Source organism: Giraffa tippelskirchi, chromosome 6 (genome assembly GCF_054371585.1).
Source record: "Giraffa tippelskirchi isolate mGirTip1 chromosome 6, T2T-mGirTip1v1.2.pri, whole genome shotgun sequence".
Classification (NCBI taxonomy): domain Eukaryota; kingdom Metazoa; phylum Chordata; class Mammalia; order Artiodactyla; family Giraffidae; genus Giraffa; species Giraffa tippelskirchi.
The window spans coordinates 95,067,144-95,083,274 of NC_137280.1; the positions used below are offsets into that span (position 1 = coordinate 95,067,144).

Genomic DNA, 16,131 nt, shown 5'->3' on the forward strand with positions numbered 1-16,131 from the left:
TCAAATGCAACCTAGTTCATGAATCTATCCTCTCTTCCTTTCCCCTTACCCCATCCCAGGTGTCACTGTCAGCAGCTTCCCTTTAACCCCAAGAGAAACAGATTTAGGATGGATATGGCAGAAGAAAGAGAGAATAAATCTGGATGCTTGTTTATCTGTTATAATACTGGATCAAACCCTCCCTGAAGTCCACTCTACTTCCACATTAAATCCAAGCATGGCCCCACTTTACCTGGCAGACTGGTGAGGCTGGAGGAAATTCAGGAAGCCCACAAACTCTGTGGGAAGAGGGGTGGTGAGCTGGTGGAACAGACTTCTCTCTGGTGGTGTCTCTGGCTTGCTGTGTGACGTTAGGTTAAGTGTCTTGGGATCTCTGAGCCTAGTTTCCACAACCATAAAATGAGACGGGAATTTCCATTTGACAGGGTTGTTTGAGAGATGGATAAGGGAGCATATGTGGGGAGACTGGCGAAGGATTTAGCACACAGTTGGTGCTCAGTAAATGGGTGTGTTGTGGTTACTAAGGCTGTTTGCAGGACTTCAGTTCTCCTTCTTGGGACATGATGCGACTGCACTTCTCTGCTGTTACTGATTGGATTCCGTGCCCTCAAATTCACATGTTGAAGTCCTAACCCCCTGGAACCACGGAAGGTGATTTTATCTGGAAATAAGGTCATTGCAGATGTAATTAATTAACATGAGGTCATCCTGGAGTAGGGTGGGTTCTTAATCCAATATAAATGATGTCCTTATGAAAAGGAGACATTTAGACACAGAGACACACACACGGGGAAAATGCCACATGAAGACTGGGGTTCAGCTGCCACAAGCAAAGAAACCACTGAAAGCTAGGAGGGAGGCCTGGAACAGACTTTTCCGTATAGCCTTCAGAGGGAGCACGGCCCTGCAGGACCTTGATCCCAAACTTCTGGCCTCCAGAACCATGAGATAGTAAATTTCTCTTGTTTGAGTCACTCATTTGGTAGTACTTCATTATGGTAGCCCTAGCAACCTAACTAACATGCACGACTTTTGAAGTGAGTCATGGCACCATGAATTGCTTTGGCTGAGAAAATGTGAACAGACTTGTGCATAACTTTCAGGTGAAATCCCTTTTATTTATTTAATTTTTGCCGAGTGGCATGTAGCATCTTAGTTCCCTGAATAGAGGTTGAACCCACGTTTCCTACATTGGAAGTAGGAGTCTTAACCACTGGACCACCAGGGAAACTCAGGTGGGATCCTTTTAAAAAGCAAGTGTGCAGAAGACTTCCCTAGTGGCTCAATGGTTAAGACTCCAAGCTCCCAATGCAGGAAGCATGAGTTTGTTCTCTAGTCAGGCAACTAAGATCCCACATGCTGCATGGCATGGCCAAAAAAGAAAAAAAGCAACTGTGCAGTTCTGCATATCTTCTCTCTTCAAGACCACCTTTCTCCACCCACCTGCCTTGATGCCTGCATACAGTAGACACAGAGGCTCCTTGCCAACCTGTGTTGGGCATATAGTGTGAGTGATAAATAAGCCCTAGTTGTTTTACAGCCACTACAATTTTGGGATTTTTTCTGGTTGCTATGGTTGTGTATATTCCTTGAAAATTTAGTGCCTCAAAACTAATAATTACTGCTTGTGGTTTTGTGGATCAGGAATCTGGGGACAGCTTAGCCAATTTTTTTTTTCTTCAGAATGTTTCACAAGATTGCAGTCTAGTTGTCAGCTGGGGCTGCATCATCTGAAGGCTCAACCGGGGCTAGAGGAGCCACTTCCAAGCTGGCTCCCTCTTGTGGCCATTGGTGGGAGGACGCAGTTCCTCTCCATGGCCCTACTTGAGCCTCCTCACAACATGGTGGTTGGCTTCTCCCATAGTGAGTGATCCCAGAGAGAGCAAAGAGGAAGTTGGAGAGTCTTTTATGGTTTGGACTCAGAAGTCCCATTAACCACATGAGTCAGCCCTGATTCAGGGTGTGAGAGACTCCAGAAGGACCAAGGGACACCTTGGAGGCTGGCTCCATGGGGTTGCTGTAACCACATAACCAGCACATCTTGCCTGATGTAAGACACCACAGCACTGTCTGGCTGGGAGACCTTAGAAGAATTACTTCTCTTCTGAACTTGAGTTTCCATAGGTTCAGAAAGAGAGGGAAGTTTATCTGCCACCAAGGTGGAAAGAGGGACTTCCTAGGAGGTAAACTGACTCCACTGACCACCCTGACTCTATTACAAACCTGGAGATGATTCATGAAAGAAAAGGCCACTTTCTACCCACCTCCTGGTTGCCTGAATTGAAGATCTGAACCTAGAACTTTTGGCCAGGATATCCAGAGGTGCTGTAGTATGGGGGCTGAGGTTGTAGAATCTGGCATGAGATCCATAGGTGTCAAGTCTTGGCTCTATCACCTGCCAGCTATGTGACCTTCAGCAAGAGGTTGATCTCTCTGGGCCTCAGTTTTCTCATCTGTAAAGTGGAGCTAACACTAGCACCTACTTCATATAGGAGGTGAGGATTAAAACCTCACCTCCTCACAGACCAAAGGACCTAGTGTGGTCCTTACTCATAGGAAGCATGTACTAATTTGGCTGTTATTATCATGACCCAAATAGTCACTGAGAGGACTAATCCCTGGTGATTACCTCCTACCTCCTCTGGGGGCCCCAGACTCACTGAACCTCAGAGCTCAAAGAGATTTTAAGGATTCTTGGATTCAAGGCTCTCATATTCCAGGTGGGAAACTGAGGCCTTGAGAAGGGCAAAGAAGTCTTGGCTTGGATAGCAGCTGACTTCCTGACCACCCTTTCCAGGGACTGCACTATTGTGCTGTCTGTGGGCATGACATTTTGGCCAAGGAATGGGTGGAAGATTGGTTTGGGGAGGGGTGAAGCAGGCCAAGCAGGTGTGAGCAAAAACCTGGGGGGTGGAAAAGCTTGAGGAGTCTGTGGAAGATGTTGGGACTAGATGTGAGAAGACAGAGTAAACTTTGATTCTTGATGACCAGTTCAGGTACTAGATCAAACGATTCCTGAAGCCCACCCATTCTTGTTATTCAGTCGCTTAGTCATGTCTGACTCTTTGCAATCCCATAGACTGCAGCCCACTAGGTTTCCCTCTTCTTCACTATCTCCCAGAGTTTGCTCAAACTCATGTCCACTGAGTCGATGAAGTTCACCCTACTTCTGAATAAACTGCAAACCTGACCCCACTTTGCCTCTTCAGCCCCTGAGACTAGAGGACTTTAAGGGAACCCACAAACCCTGTGGGCAGAAATAGGGTGAAATGGCTGAGTGGGCTGCTCCCCTGGTGCTGCTGAGAGTTGCTGTTATTTATTGGGTTGGACTATTTGGACTGAAGTCTTTGACAGCTGGGAGCCATTGAAGGTGCTGGAGCAGAGAAGCGACTCCCTTAAAACTCACAGGATTTGCACTCTTCTTTCCCTGGCTGGCTTAGAAAAGGCCTTGTGCTGGAGCCGGCCGGCTGGGACCCCCCAATCCCTCTGTGTCCCCCCTCCCAGACCTGCTGCTGGGCTATCATCGCTGCAGGAGAGCCTGGTAGCCGGAGACGAGAATGACCCGTGATTGTCACAGAGGCCTCTGCTCTAATTTCCCCGAATGGGTTTTGAGCGGCTAATGCAGCCCCCGCTGGGCAGAAGATGGAGCGCCCGGCAGGGCCTCCAAGAGCAGAGCGGTTTGAGGCCCATCCACTGCTAGGGCCTTAACCCTAGCCCACTCACTCGCTGCCCTGGGCCCCGGGACACTTCCAGTCCTGTGGGCTCTGAGGAGTGAAGGTAGGGCAGAAACCCTGCTCTATGGATCTGACCCAACCAGCGTGGGTCAGTAAAACCAGGCTCTGTAGTGGGACTTTAGGGTTGGGTTTAGAATCCAGCATCAGGACTAGGGAGAGCCCAGCCTCCTCTGGAGATGGACGTGGAAACTGTGGCTCAGAATGGGGCAGGATCTAGCATCTCGTCCTGGAGTTAGGGCACAGCCTGTGTTAAAGGGGGCACCAGGCTGGTGTTTGTTGAATGAATAAAGGAAGGCCCAGGGACATCTATAAGGCTCACAGGGGCTGGAATCCAGACACAGTGACAATCACTGTTGTTCTTCTTGCATATCTACTGGATGTGATCATGACTGTTCTCCCTCTGGGTGTCCAAAACTCAGGGGGGGCACCAAAGGTATGCGGTTTCTCTCCCAGACCCCCCACCCCGGTCCTAGCAGGTGGGAAGTGGTGGAGACAGCTGTGGGGCTGGGAGGGAAACGGGGTAGCTCTGGCTGGAGCTCTCAATGTGTGGGGTGGAAGCCAGGACAAGGGTGGAACAGCGTGGGGGTGCAGCCAGGTGATCCTTAGAAGATGGGAGGGGTGCCATCCTGGGGCTCAGCATGGAGGTCTTGTCAAGAAGGAGTTACCAGGGTCTGGCCAGGGCCATGTAGGAGCTAAAAATGATCTTGTTTTCCCAGAGAGACTCACTGGTCTTCTTTTCATAGGAGGTTGTGCGTGTGACGGTAACAAATAACTCAGGAGGGATAGAATATTCTTCTGACACATCAGGCCCTTTCTTGGCAAGGGGAATAGCAGCACTCCACTGATGCCAGCCGTTCAGACTCAGGTCTAGACCCACCCCCCTGCCAGACTGCCTTCTACCCTGAGCTTCCCTGGACCTCTCCCAGTGCCTCCCTCCTCTGGCCAGTCTAGCCTCAGCATCTTCCCTGCAAACCCATCTTTCCTCTTGCTTTCTCATCTCTGAGCTCATCCCACGGTGCCTGCATCCCCAAGGTGGAGACCCAGGTGTCAGCCTTGTGTTGCCTCACTTTCCCTCCTACCACAGCCTGTGAGTCCCTAGGTCTTGCCTCTTCTCTCCTCCAAAGCCTCTCTCTGCTCTGTCCTTTCCTTTCTGCCCCATGACTGTGCTTTGACTGTAGCCCTCACCACCCACCACTCACCACCCACTTCCACCTCCTCCCTGGTCCCCCGAATCCCTCATGCACCCTCCAATTGCTCGAAGAAGTCACATTTCCTGCCCACCCCAAGGCTTTTGCTACACCCAACATCCCTTCTTTTCACTCCTCCCATCTCATCCTTCAGGTCTTTGCTCAGTGTTACCTCCTCCAGGAAGTCTTCCATGATGCCTCCCCGCACTGGGTCACGTCCCATTGCCCTGTGCACCTCCCAGATAACTCCCATCACTCTGTTTCTATTTTTCAGCTTGCCCAAATACTTCCACAAGGACAAACTTAAAAAAAATCTGTTTTGCCCTCCTCTTTGTTCCCAGCACCCAGCACAGGTGGGCTAAATATTTCCTGAAGGAAGAAATACCTGAAGGACAGCACGGAGTCAGATTCCCCACCTGCCACCTCTGCATGCCCCCTCACAGCAACTCAGTTCCACTGAACCAGCATTTCTGTGTCCCTTCTGTGCACAAGGCAGACCCAGAGGTGAAACTAGAAGGATGACCCACGCATGACGGCAGAACACAAGATGTGGGAAGTGCCTTAAAGAGAGAAAACCTATGAGACTTGCAGGGTTGGGGGTAGGGGTTTGAAGACCCTGCCCAAAGAGACATTATTCCTTAAAACGAAGTTTCTGGCTCAAACCCGGGACCAAGGCCCAAGAACAATGGGATTATATTGTGCACTCTTTCCTTTTTAAAAAAAATATTATATATGTATGTTTTTATTTGGCTGCACCTCGTCTTAGTTGCAGCTGTGTGTGTTAGTTGCTCAGTCGTGTCAGACTGTTTGCGATCCCATGGACTGTAGCCCGCCAGGCTCCTCCATCCATGGGATTTCCCAGGCAAGAATACCGGAGTGGGTTGCCATTTCCTTCTGCACGGGATCTTCCTGACCCAGGGATCAAATCCTGGTCTCCTGCATTGCAGGTGGATTCTTCACTGTCTGAATCACCAGGGAAGCCCCAAGAATACTGGAGTGGGTAGCCATTATCTAATTGCCTGACCAGGGATGGAACCCAGGTCCCCTGCATTGGGAGCACTGAGTCTTAACCACTGGACCACCAGGGAAGTCCCTCTGTACTTTTTCTTAAAATAAGAAACAAAATCTTGATGCGAATTGGCTCCCTCTTGTTCCCTGGGAAGGACTACAATTTTTCCTGTTATTACATCGTTTGCAACAACCAAGGTGCCTCCCACAAATGGCACTGTGGTTAATTCTACCCCCTCATTAGGGCTTCTGCACCCCCTCCCCCAGAACCCCCATGTGAGTGGATCCTGGGGAGGGAGTGGGAGGGGAGCACAGTCAAGCTCTGGTGATGGCCATTTCCTGACAAGAGCAAGACTCTCTGCCTAGGGACATGGACATGTGTCCTCAAAGAACATAAAACCCGAGGCTGGGACAAAAGTGGCTGTAGGATCTTCAAGGGGTGAGCTTTTCCTCGAAGTCAGTGAGACTTTGACCTCTGTGTGCTCCAAGCCCAGAGCATGTCACTGATACATTCATCCTCAGACATGTCTGTGCTGTTGCCATTACCATTATCCCTGTTTGACAGATGGGGAGACGAGGCCCAGAAAGGGAAGGTGACTTGCCCAAGGTCACATAGCACGAGACTGGCAGAGCTGGGAGTCGAATGCAGGCAGGCTGTGGTATTCTATCCATCAGTTGCCTTTGACCTCCATTCCCTCCCTTTAGGCTGGTCAGACTCCTGATATTTTTTAAAAAATAATTGTATATATTGATTTTTGGCTGTACTGGCTCTTCGATTGCTGTGCAGACTTTTCTCTAGTTGCAGCGAGCAGGAAGCTACTCTTTGTTGTGTTCTGTGGGCTTCTCATTGTGGTGGCTTCTCTTGTTGTGGAGCACAGGATCTAGGGTATGTGGGCTTCAATAGTTGTGGTTCCCGGGCTCTAGGGCACAGGCTTAGTAGTTGTGACACATGGGCATAGTTGCTCTGAGGCATGTGGGATCTTTCAGCATCAGGGATTGAACCCGAGTCTCTTGCATTGGCAGGCAGATGCTTCAGCACTGAGCCACCAGGGAAGTCCTGGACTCCTGGTCTGTACCCAGTTTGTAGCCCGACATCTTCCAGGAAACCCACTCCAGTCTCTCCTGTCTCCTCTTTGATTCTCAAGGACTCGAAGTACCCACCTGCTTCAGGGCCTTTGCACTTGCTGTTTCTACGTCCTGAAATACTCTTTCCCTATTTTTCTGTATGGCTCTTGGCTCACAGGGCCCCTCCTCAGAGAAGCTTTCCCTTGCCCCACTGTGCTCCATCCCATCAGCATTTTGCTAGTTTTCCTCCATGTTTAACATCCAGTATCATGCCCGTGGGTCCAGTGGTCACGCTCAGTCTCGGCTGCTGCTGAATTGTTTAGTTGCTCAGTTGTGTCTGACTCTTTGCGACCCCATGGACTGTAGCCCACCAGGCTCCTTTGTCCATGGCATTCTCCAGGTAAGAATGCTGGAGTGGGTTACCATTTCCTTCTTCAGGGGATCTTCCTGACCCAGGGATTGAACCCATGTCTTCTGCATTGGCAGGCAGATTCTTTACTACTGAGCCACCAGGGAAGCCCATATTTAGTGTTAAATGCTTGAACCAAACTTTCCGACCACCCTCAGAGTCAAGGTCTGTGAATGATCCCCAATTGACAGATGGGAAAACTGAGGCCCCCAATGCCAAGACTTTGCTCAGATCCTCCATTCTGACCCCTCTGGGCTGTGACCCCTGCAGGGTGTGCATGACAGGCGGAATCACAGTCCCCCAGACACATCTCCCTCCTAATTTCTATTTTTAAAATATACATTGGGCTGTGCTGGGTCTTAGTTGTGGCACTCAGGATCTTGGGTCTTCATTGTGGCCTGTGGGATCTTTAGCTGCAGCATGCAAACTCTTAGTTGCAGCATGTGGGATCTAGTTTCCTGACCACAGATTGAACCTGGGCCCCCGGCGTTGGGACCTCAGAGTCTTAGCCACTGAACCACCAGGGAAGCCAACCTTCTAATTTCCAAAACCTGTGGCACTGACCCCTTGGGTGGCAAAAGGGACTCTGCAGAGGGGATTAAGGTAAGGACCCTGAGGTAGAGGATGAGTCTGAATTATCTAAGTGGTCCAGCGCCCTCCTAAAGGTCCTTAGAGGAGGGAGGCAGAGGGTCAGGGTCAGAGCCAGGAGACGGGACAAAGGAAGCAGAGGCTGGAGTGAAGCACTTTGAAGATGGAGGAAGCGGCCACAAGCCAAAAACTGCGGGTGCCTCTAGAAAATGGAAAAGGCAGGAAACGGATTCTCCCATGGGGCCTCCAGAAGGAATTGGCCCTGCCCACACCTTGGTTTTAGCCCAACAAGATACACGTAGGACTTCTGACTTCCAGGACTGTCAGATAATAAATCTGTGGGGCTTTACTAGGTGTCACACGAAGTTCATGGTCATTGGTTACAGCAGTCAAGGAGACTCATACATCAGGCAACTCCAAACAGCCTTTGCACAGATACAAGCCCTTTCCCGTGGAAACATCGCTGAAGGCTTGCTTTATTCCGAAAAGTCTCAGTGTAAAAGGTGTGTGTATAGAAGGGCAGTGGGTGTTGGTCTTCTGATCTCTGATCCCAACCCTGCCTCACTCACCATGTGATCTTGACTCGGCCATGCTTGCCACTGAGCAGCCTCCGTTTTCTCATCTGAGAAATGATCGCCCGTCACACTGGGTAGTGGAGAGCCTCAGAGAGAAACAACCTCGGCCAGGCTTGGCCACACATCCTGCAATGAAGCTAGTGAGGGCTTTAAGTCTGGCCACCACTTCAGAAGACCCGGCAGGACAGACACCTCCCGCTCCAGGAAGTGGTCTCCGATTACTCAGGTTACTCAGGGTATATCTGACAACACTTCTGTGTCCTCAGTCAAAGTCCTCATCACCCTGGGACTGCAGCTGCCTGGCCATATGACCATCTGTGAGCCCCAGGAGGGCTGGATGCATCTGCCTTGGTCACTGCAGTATCCCCAGCACTCTGTGCACAGACCAGCACATAGAAGGAGCTCAGCCAACATTTTGGTCTGAATAACTGAATTAGTCCACGTACCTAAGATGGATTATTATTATCAAAAAGGGCCAGAGAGGGGAGGCAAGTCTCCCGAGGCCCTCTGGAGATCAGCCCCAGGTTGATGTTGGAATGATGGCTTTCGTCCTCCATCTAGACGCCCTGAACAGTCTCTGGGACCTTTCCTCTCTTCCTTCTTCTGATGAGGAGCCCTATATCAGGAGCTCACCTCCAAACAGCTGGCATCATCTTTGGCAAGCTTCTTGTGTCCTCTGAGTAACTCTGAGATCCTACATCTCTCCCCAGAGGGACCATAAAAGTCCAATTACTGACAAGGCCCAGAGACAGCAAGCGGATTCCTCGAGGTCACACAGCAAGTCAAAGAGAGAGAGGTGGTCTCTGCTCCCAGGTGGTCTCTGTGTCCCACTCCTTGCTTCAACTTTGGGTTCATACCACCCCACCCCACGACCCCCCAGCCTTCCTTTCATCTCTGGGCCTGATGAGGGAGCCTTGAAGGCGGTCACCCTGGCACGAGCTAATGAACGTCTGGTAGTCAGACCATCACAAAGACAGTCCCGATGAATTTGTTTTTGTGAATATCTCAATGCAGCGCCTGGGCCCAATGTGCACTGCCCAGGGCCCCGCCTGTCTTTGTCAATATCTCAAAGTGCCAGGCGAGAGAATCTCCTTCAATGCAAACCTCCGCTGAACATCAGGCGAATCTCTTTTATTTTTTTCCCTTTATACTTATTTATTCTCGCCCTCCCTTCTCCCCCCTGTCGCAGCAGCTCGGGGAGGAAGCGATTAACGGCAGAGGAGGCCAAGAAAAGATGAACAAAGACGGCTGCATTCCGGGCCGGCTGGGCGGGCAGAATGAGGGATTTTCAGGCGAAGAACGTGGCTGGCGAAGGCGGACTGTGGAATTCAGCGAGTTGAATTCAGCCAGTTCGAGCAAGGATTCGACCAGCTTGAGGCACAAATGTGGCAGAGAGGGGCCTCCTCAGCAAAGCTGCCAACACCTGCTCCCCTTTCAGCGGCCACAATAGGGAAGTTAAGCTTCAGCCACGGCCTCCTGCATCCTCAAGGGACCCAACCCATGGGACTCAGCTGCCCCGGGAGCTGCGGGGACACCAGGGGGACAGCAGAGGGGTCTCTGGGCTGGTCCCTGGCCCCCACCCACTCAATGCCAAGAGCACCCTTACTTGTGACACCCCCCAGATGTCTCCAGATAAATGCCCTGGGGGACAGGATTGCCCCCAGATGAAAACCTCAGCTTTCTATCACTATTATTATTATTTTTCTGGACACGTACGGCTTGTAGGATCTTAGTTCCAGGACCAGAGATCAAACGCATGCCCCCTGTGATGGAAGTGCTGAGTCCTAACCACTGGACCACCAGGGAAGTCCCTGTTTTCTTTCCCTTATTCATTCTTAGAAGTGACTTTCCCAGAGCACATGCCCATGGTTTCAAAACGTTAACAGATGTTGTCCGCTGGTCCTCTGAATCTTATGGCAGTATTGTCAAGTTGTAATTATGACGCTCCCCGTAGCTGGTCACAAAGTGACTCGTGAGACTGCTTGCCCCCTGACCCAAGGTGAGACTGCAAGAGGGCCTTCTCACTGGAGCTCTCACTCCTTGGTTGGAACTGCACTCTCCCTCTCCCCACCTCTGACATCAGCCTCTGAAGAGGGGGAGCTTACACCCCTGCCTTACCTTGGGGGTTGATGGAATTCCCATCTGCTGTGACCTGGACCCTTTGTCCATTGGGGAGGGAGTCAGGCTATGGGGCTGGCCCTTCTTTTGACAGAGAAATAATTGGGAAGGCGTCGACTTCTAGCTAGGCTCTGATTGTGGGCTCACGTCCCTGGTTGGGGAAAGAGGGGTCAAAGCAACAGGAGTGAAGGCTCCAGGCCGCTAGATGGTGAGCTTCAGAGCAGAGATGGGGGGCTGTTTGAGGGCCTGATGTCTTGAGATCCGTGGGGTACCTAGCACTTCTTGTCCCATTCATCCCTTCAGTATTTACCTCCCCCTCCTTAGTGCCCTTTGAATTGTACTTTCAAACTGTGGTGCTGGAGGAGACTCTTGAGAGTCCCTTGGACCGCAAGGAGATCAAACCAGTGAATCCTAAAAGAAATCAACCCTGAATATTCATTGAAAAGACTGATGCTGAAGCTGAAGCTCCAATACTTTGGCCACCTGATGTGAAGAGCCGACTCACTGGAAAAAACACTGATGCTGGGAAAGATTGAGGGCAAGAGAAGAAGGGGGCAACAGAGCATGAGACGGTTAGATAGCATCACTGACTCAGTGGACATGAATTTGAGCAAACTCCGGAAGATAGTGAAGGACAGGGAAGCCTGCAGTGCCTCAGTCCATGGGGTCGCAAAGAGCTGGACACACCTTAGTGACTGAACAACAACAACCTCAGTGGCCTGACCTGAGTGCTGGGGACACAGTGGTGACCAACATAGACCTCAGTCTGTCCTCCCAGAGCTCACAGTCCAGACAAGGCAATGGACACGTGACCGGACAGTTACCACTTGGGTGATGAGCACTCTGATGGGGGTGTGCAGGCGGCTGAAAGAGCCAGAGAAGGTCCCTGAGCTGGCAGCCTGAAGTTCAAGGTGACTTTTGAGCTGAGATTGGAAGAGTCTGGGGAGGCTAGTGGGGTGAAGATGGAGAGTGAGGAGCTGGATCAGATTTTAGGAGCCCTTTGTGGGGGGTGTGGATGGGAAGACTTGGGATGGGAGGTAGGGAGCCAGGGAGGAGCAGAAGCTGGGATCCAGGCAGGAGAGGGTTAGGCTTGTGGTGGCCAGTGTGGATGGGGGCGGGGTGGGGGACCAGGCAAATCTAGGGGTGCCCCTGACTGGGGGGCAGGTTTGGGGGTGACGTCAAGGGTAGCCCAGATCCCGCTAGGTCTGATGCTCAGACACGGTCCCTCCAGGCTTGGGTGCCAGGATCGGTGAGGGTGTGCAGTGGCTGATGACAGTAAACAGCCGTCAAGAACCATGCAAATGGGTCCAGCACAGGCCGACAGCCCGAGTGACGAGTGACGGGCCGTTATTAGCTCGCAAGCCGCGTGGGTTTAAAATAGCATCGTGGCAGCAACAAAAGCAATTTGCCTTCTGAATTTTCATTCTGAACGGATGATCTGCTTTTAATCAAGCAAGGCGTCCCAAAACGCTCTTAATTACCCCGAGTCAAGGGCTCGGCAGTAATTTCGATGTCGACTTTTCGTCGGGCAGGCATGATTAGGTTTTAACAAAACAGGTTCTGGGGAAAGATGTTGGGGTGATGTTGGCCCTGGGCTGGCCTGGATGCTCTGATGGGGAATCAGCGGGCAGGGGCGGGAGTCTGGCCTCGGGGCCAGAAGGTGAATCTCACCACGTGACTTAGACAAGTCATCAGCCCTTTATGGGCCTTGGTTTCTTCTCCATAAAATGCAGAGATTGCTTCATGATGAGGATAAAACTAGAGCATGCTTGAAAACTCCTCAGCATCATATCAACCAGGTCATCCACTCATTTGTCCACTCAACCAATATTTATTGAGCACCTTCTGGGTACCAAGCCCTGTTTTAAGCACCAGAAGCTCAACCATGTCCATTACTAACAACTTCCTGCCTCCTGGGTCTAGCAGAAGAGACAGTTATGAAACAGTGAACTCATCACATTTCACTGAGTCTAACATGCTCAACTTCCCTGCTTTTCACATCTCTGAAATCGGGATATGTCTTCTCCCACCCCCCGTGCCGTGATTTCATCGGCAGGGCTGTTTTCATCCTTAGTGGGATATAAAACAAGGGTGGGTTTTCTCTTTATGGCATCTCAGAGTCCATGGGATTCAATAAGTACACGGCAGGGGGTGTTTGAAGGTGAAGAAAGCTATGGAGGGAAGAAATGAAAGATAGTGCTTTCCGAAGACATCAGCATGAGCCGAGAAACACTGCCACTCACATCGCATCGTCGGTGCCGTGGAAGCGTCCAAGTCTTCTGTGGTTGGCTCTGTATCACGTGGTTACAACACACTTGGAAGAGTACCAACCACATTTAGTGTCTCACTGAAGAGGGAGCCTCTGTGTCAGAAAGAGAACTCTAGAGGGTCCCTTACTAGCAATAAATGCTCTGGCCTGAAAGTGACACAGGTCACAGGTCTGTATGCCAGAACTTGTCATATAGCCCCACCCTATCCAACAACCATAGAAGCCAGGAAGTGCAATCCTATCATGTGCTCGTGTAATAGTCAGCTGTTGCTGTGTGACAAATTTCCGCAGAATTTCTTTGACATACAGCAGCAAGCATTTATTTCTTATTTGCATTTCTGTAGGTCAGCTGGGCTCAGTACTAACCTGTGAACTGTATCCAGATCTGGTCCATGTGTTTATCTTCTTTGGATTAATGACTACTCAAGACATATTTCCCTGGAGTAGGAAATGGCAACCCGTTGCAATATCCTTGCCTGGGAAGTCCATGGACAGAGGGAGCCTGGCAGGCTATAGTCCAAGGAGCCACAGAGTCAGGCACAACACAGCACAACATACTTGTGTCATGGCTAAATGCAATAGCACAAGAGGGCATGCTGAAGCATGCAGTCCTTCTTAGTTCCTCAGCTCAGATTCAACACACTATCAGTGGGTCAGGAAAGTATATTTCTCCTGCAGAATTTGGGGATCAGTTGGAATTTGCTGAATAATAATCTAATCTTCCATCATCCAGAAGGTGAAGATCAGGTAATATAAGATGAGAGCATTATTAGTTACGATGCATAAGCCATATACATAAATAAATGCCCAGGTCATAAGTGGAAAGACGAGGTGGATATGAGCTTCAGGTGTGGCTGAATCCAGCAGCTTATTTCTGCCTCTGTTCTGCTTTCTTTGCATTGCTCTGTTCTCAGGCTCTGCATAGAGGGCCTGACAAGAAGTCTACAGCAAGATGTCTAACTTCATATTGTTTCAGGTTTCAGCCCAGCAGGAAGAGCCTGCAATATGACACTCCTTTTTCAGGTGTCAGATCTCTCAAATAGCATGCGACAAAGAAACAGCAACCTTCATCACTTGATTGACAGGTCAAATGAGCAAATTATAGCCTTCTTTTCCCTCTGCTCCCCTCACACTCCCAGTCACACTGAGAAGCTCATCATCTACAGAACAGACTCTCCTTTCACCGGGTATCCTTTCCCCATGTTTGTTCATGCAGTCCCCTTTCCCTACCTTCCTGGGAGGGGGATCGGATTACACAATACCATATCACAGCCCCCAGGGGACCAGGTCAGAGTTCTGTGTAAGGATTCCTGATCCTGCAGCTCCTTCTGAGCTTTGCCCAGGTCAGCCGGGGCCAGAATGTGAGCCTTTTGGCTGAGGTCAGAAAAACAGGGCAGCAGCCAGCATGGAGTTTGTTTAATTGATTTGCTCTGAATTGGCTGTCTTTCTGGATAGTCAGGGAGATCCCCTGGAGGAAGCCATGGAAACTCACTCCAATATTCTTGCCTAGAGAATTCTATGGACAGAGGAGCCTGGTGGGCTACAGTCCATGGGGTTGCAAACAGGCGGACATGATTGGGGTGACTTAGCACGCATTGGATAGTCCCAACTGGTGGGTAGAATCAGGAAGCTTGCCCTGGGTGCTTGCTGATTGCCACCCCATCCCCAGACTGGGGACAGAAAGAGCTAGAACCAGATACTTCCAATCCCCAAGTGTCAAGAGCTGAGTTAGAGGGCATGGCTAGGTTTGGTGCAGAGCTGAGAGCACTGTACAGGGAATCTAACAGACTGGGTTCAAATCCCTGCTTGGCCACTCATCCACTGTGACCTTAGGCAAACCCTTTAGCCCTGTGTGCCTTAGTTTTCCTATATGTATAAACAAGGAAGGCAATAGCATCTAGCTCATAGGGCTGTTACCAGGAGTTAATACATGAACAGCAGGAACTTTTACTGTAAAGGGTCAGATCAATGTTTTCAGCTTTGTCGGCCATATAATCCACTCTGCCATTGTTATTCAAAGCAACCATAGATGACTTGTAAATGAATGGAGTGGCTGTGTGCCGATAAACCTTTATAGACACTGAAATTTGAATTTCATGTCATTTTCGTGTGTCTCAAAATATTATCCTTTTATTTTTTTCCCCAAACATTTAAAAAACTGAAAAACAGGTGTTGGGTCATCATTTGACCGCAGGCTGACTCTTGACGTATATAGAACATTTACAGTAGTATTTAGCACATAGGAAAGTGCTCAACAAATGCTAGTACTATTGTTATTGTTTTTAATCTGGAAGTTATAAAGGGGATCTCAGAGATGGGGTGTGAGAGCAAAAAAGGACCTCGAATATCCATTTGACAAATGAGACTGCTCCTCTTCCCAGTTTTGTGACCTAGAGAAAGCAATTTCACCTCTCTGAGCCTCAGTCTCCCTAACTATACAATGGGTTTGGCATTACCTCCCTTAGAGGCAAAATGATGGCTCATTCATCCACCTCTTTCCATGACCATGCTACTCTGCTCTCTTTCAGGCTTCCAGGCCTTTCTTCTTGCTAGTCTCTCCTCCCAGAATGCTGCTGCTGCTACTGCTAAGTTGCTTCAGTCATGTCCGACTCTGTGCGACCCCATAGATGGCAGCCCACCAGGCTCTGCCATCCCTGGGATTCTCCAGGCAAGAACACTGGAGTGGGTTGCAATACACTCCCCCAACTCACCCATTGCCTCTGTCTCATCCTTGGGGGCTAGCACTGAGGCTGCCTCCTCAAGGAAACCTTTGGTGACCCTCCCATCATGGATCAGGGACCTTCTCTGGGCTCCCCCAGGGTCCTATGCATCCCTCTCACCCTTCACAGCAGATATGACACCAAGCTGGGAGCATTGGTACTGCTCTAAGAGATCTCAAGGCTGTGTATTTTCTGCATACAAGACTGGGCAAAAAAGGGACACCAAAAATGTGTGTGGAATGTAATGTTTTTCTCCCAATTCACAATCTTCTCTTACCTTCAGCTCCTTCTCCTTTCCTTCTTTCTCTCCCAGAAACCCCTCAGGGCCCAGAGTCATTGCAGCTTCTCTTGCTTCCCATGGCAGACAGACCCTAAGCTGGTTCTCATGGTTTCTGCCTCCTAATGCCCATGCCTTTGTGTGGCCCCCTCCCTTTGTGTGTGGGTAGGTATTGTGACCT

The 16,131-nt window shown here is 50.2% G+C and overlaps 1 long non-coding RNA gene across 1 annotated transcript; it reads right to left on the bottom strand.

Annotated features, from left to right (window-relative positions):
* Positions 1 to 416: 416 nt before the first annotated feature.
* Positions 417 to 16,077, bottom strand: LOC145509920 (uncharacterized). Its single transcript, XR_014056554.1, has 2 exons — positions 15,951 to 16,077; positions 417 to 661 (listed from the first exon to the last, which is right to left on the bottom strand). It is a non-coding gene; the product is annotated as an uncharacterized LOC145509920 (long non-coding RNA).
* Positions 16,078 to 16,131: the final 54 nt, after the last annotated feature.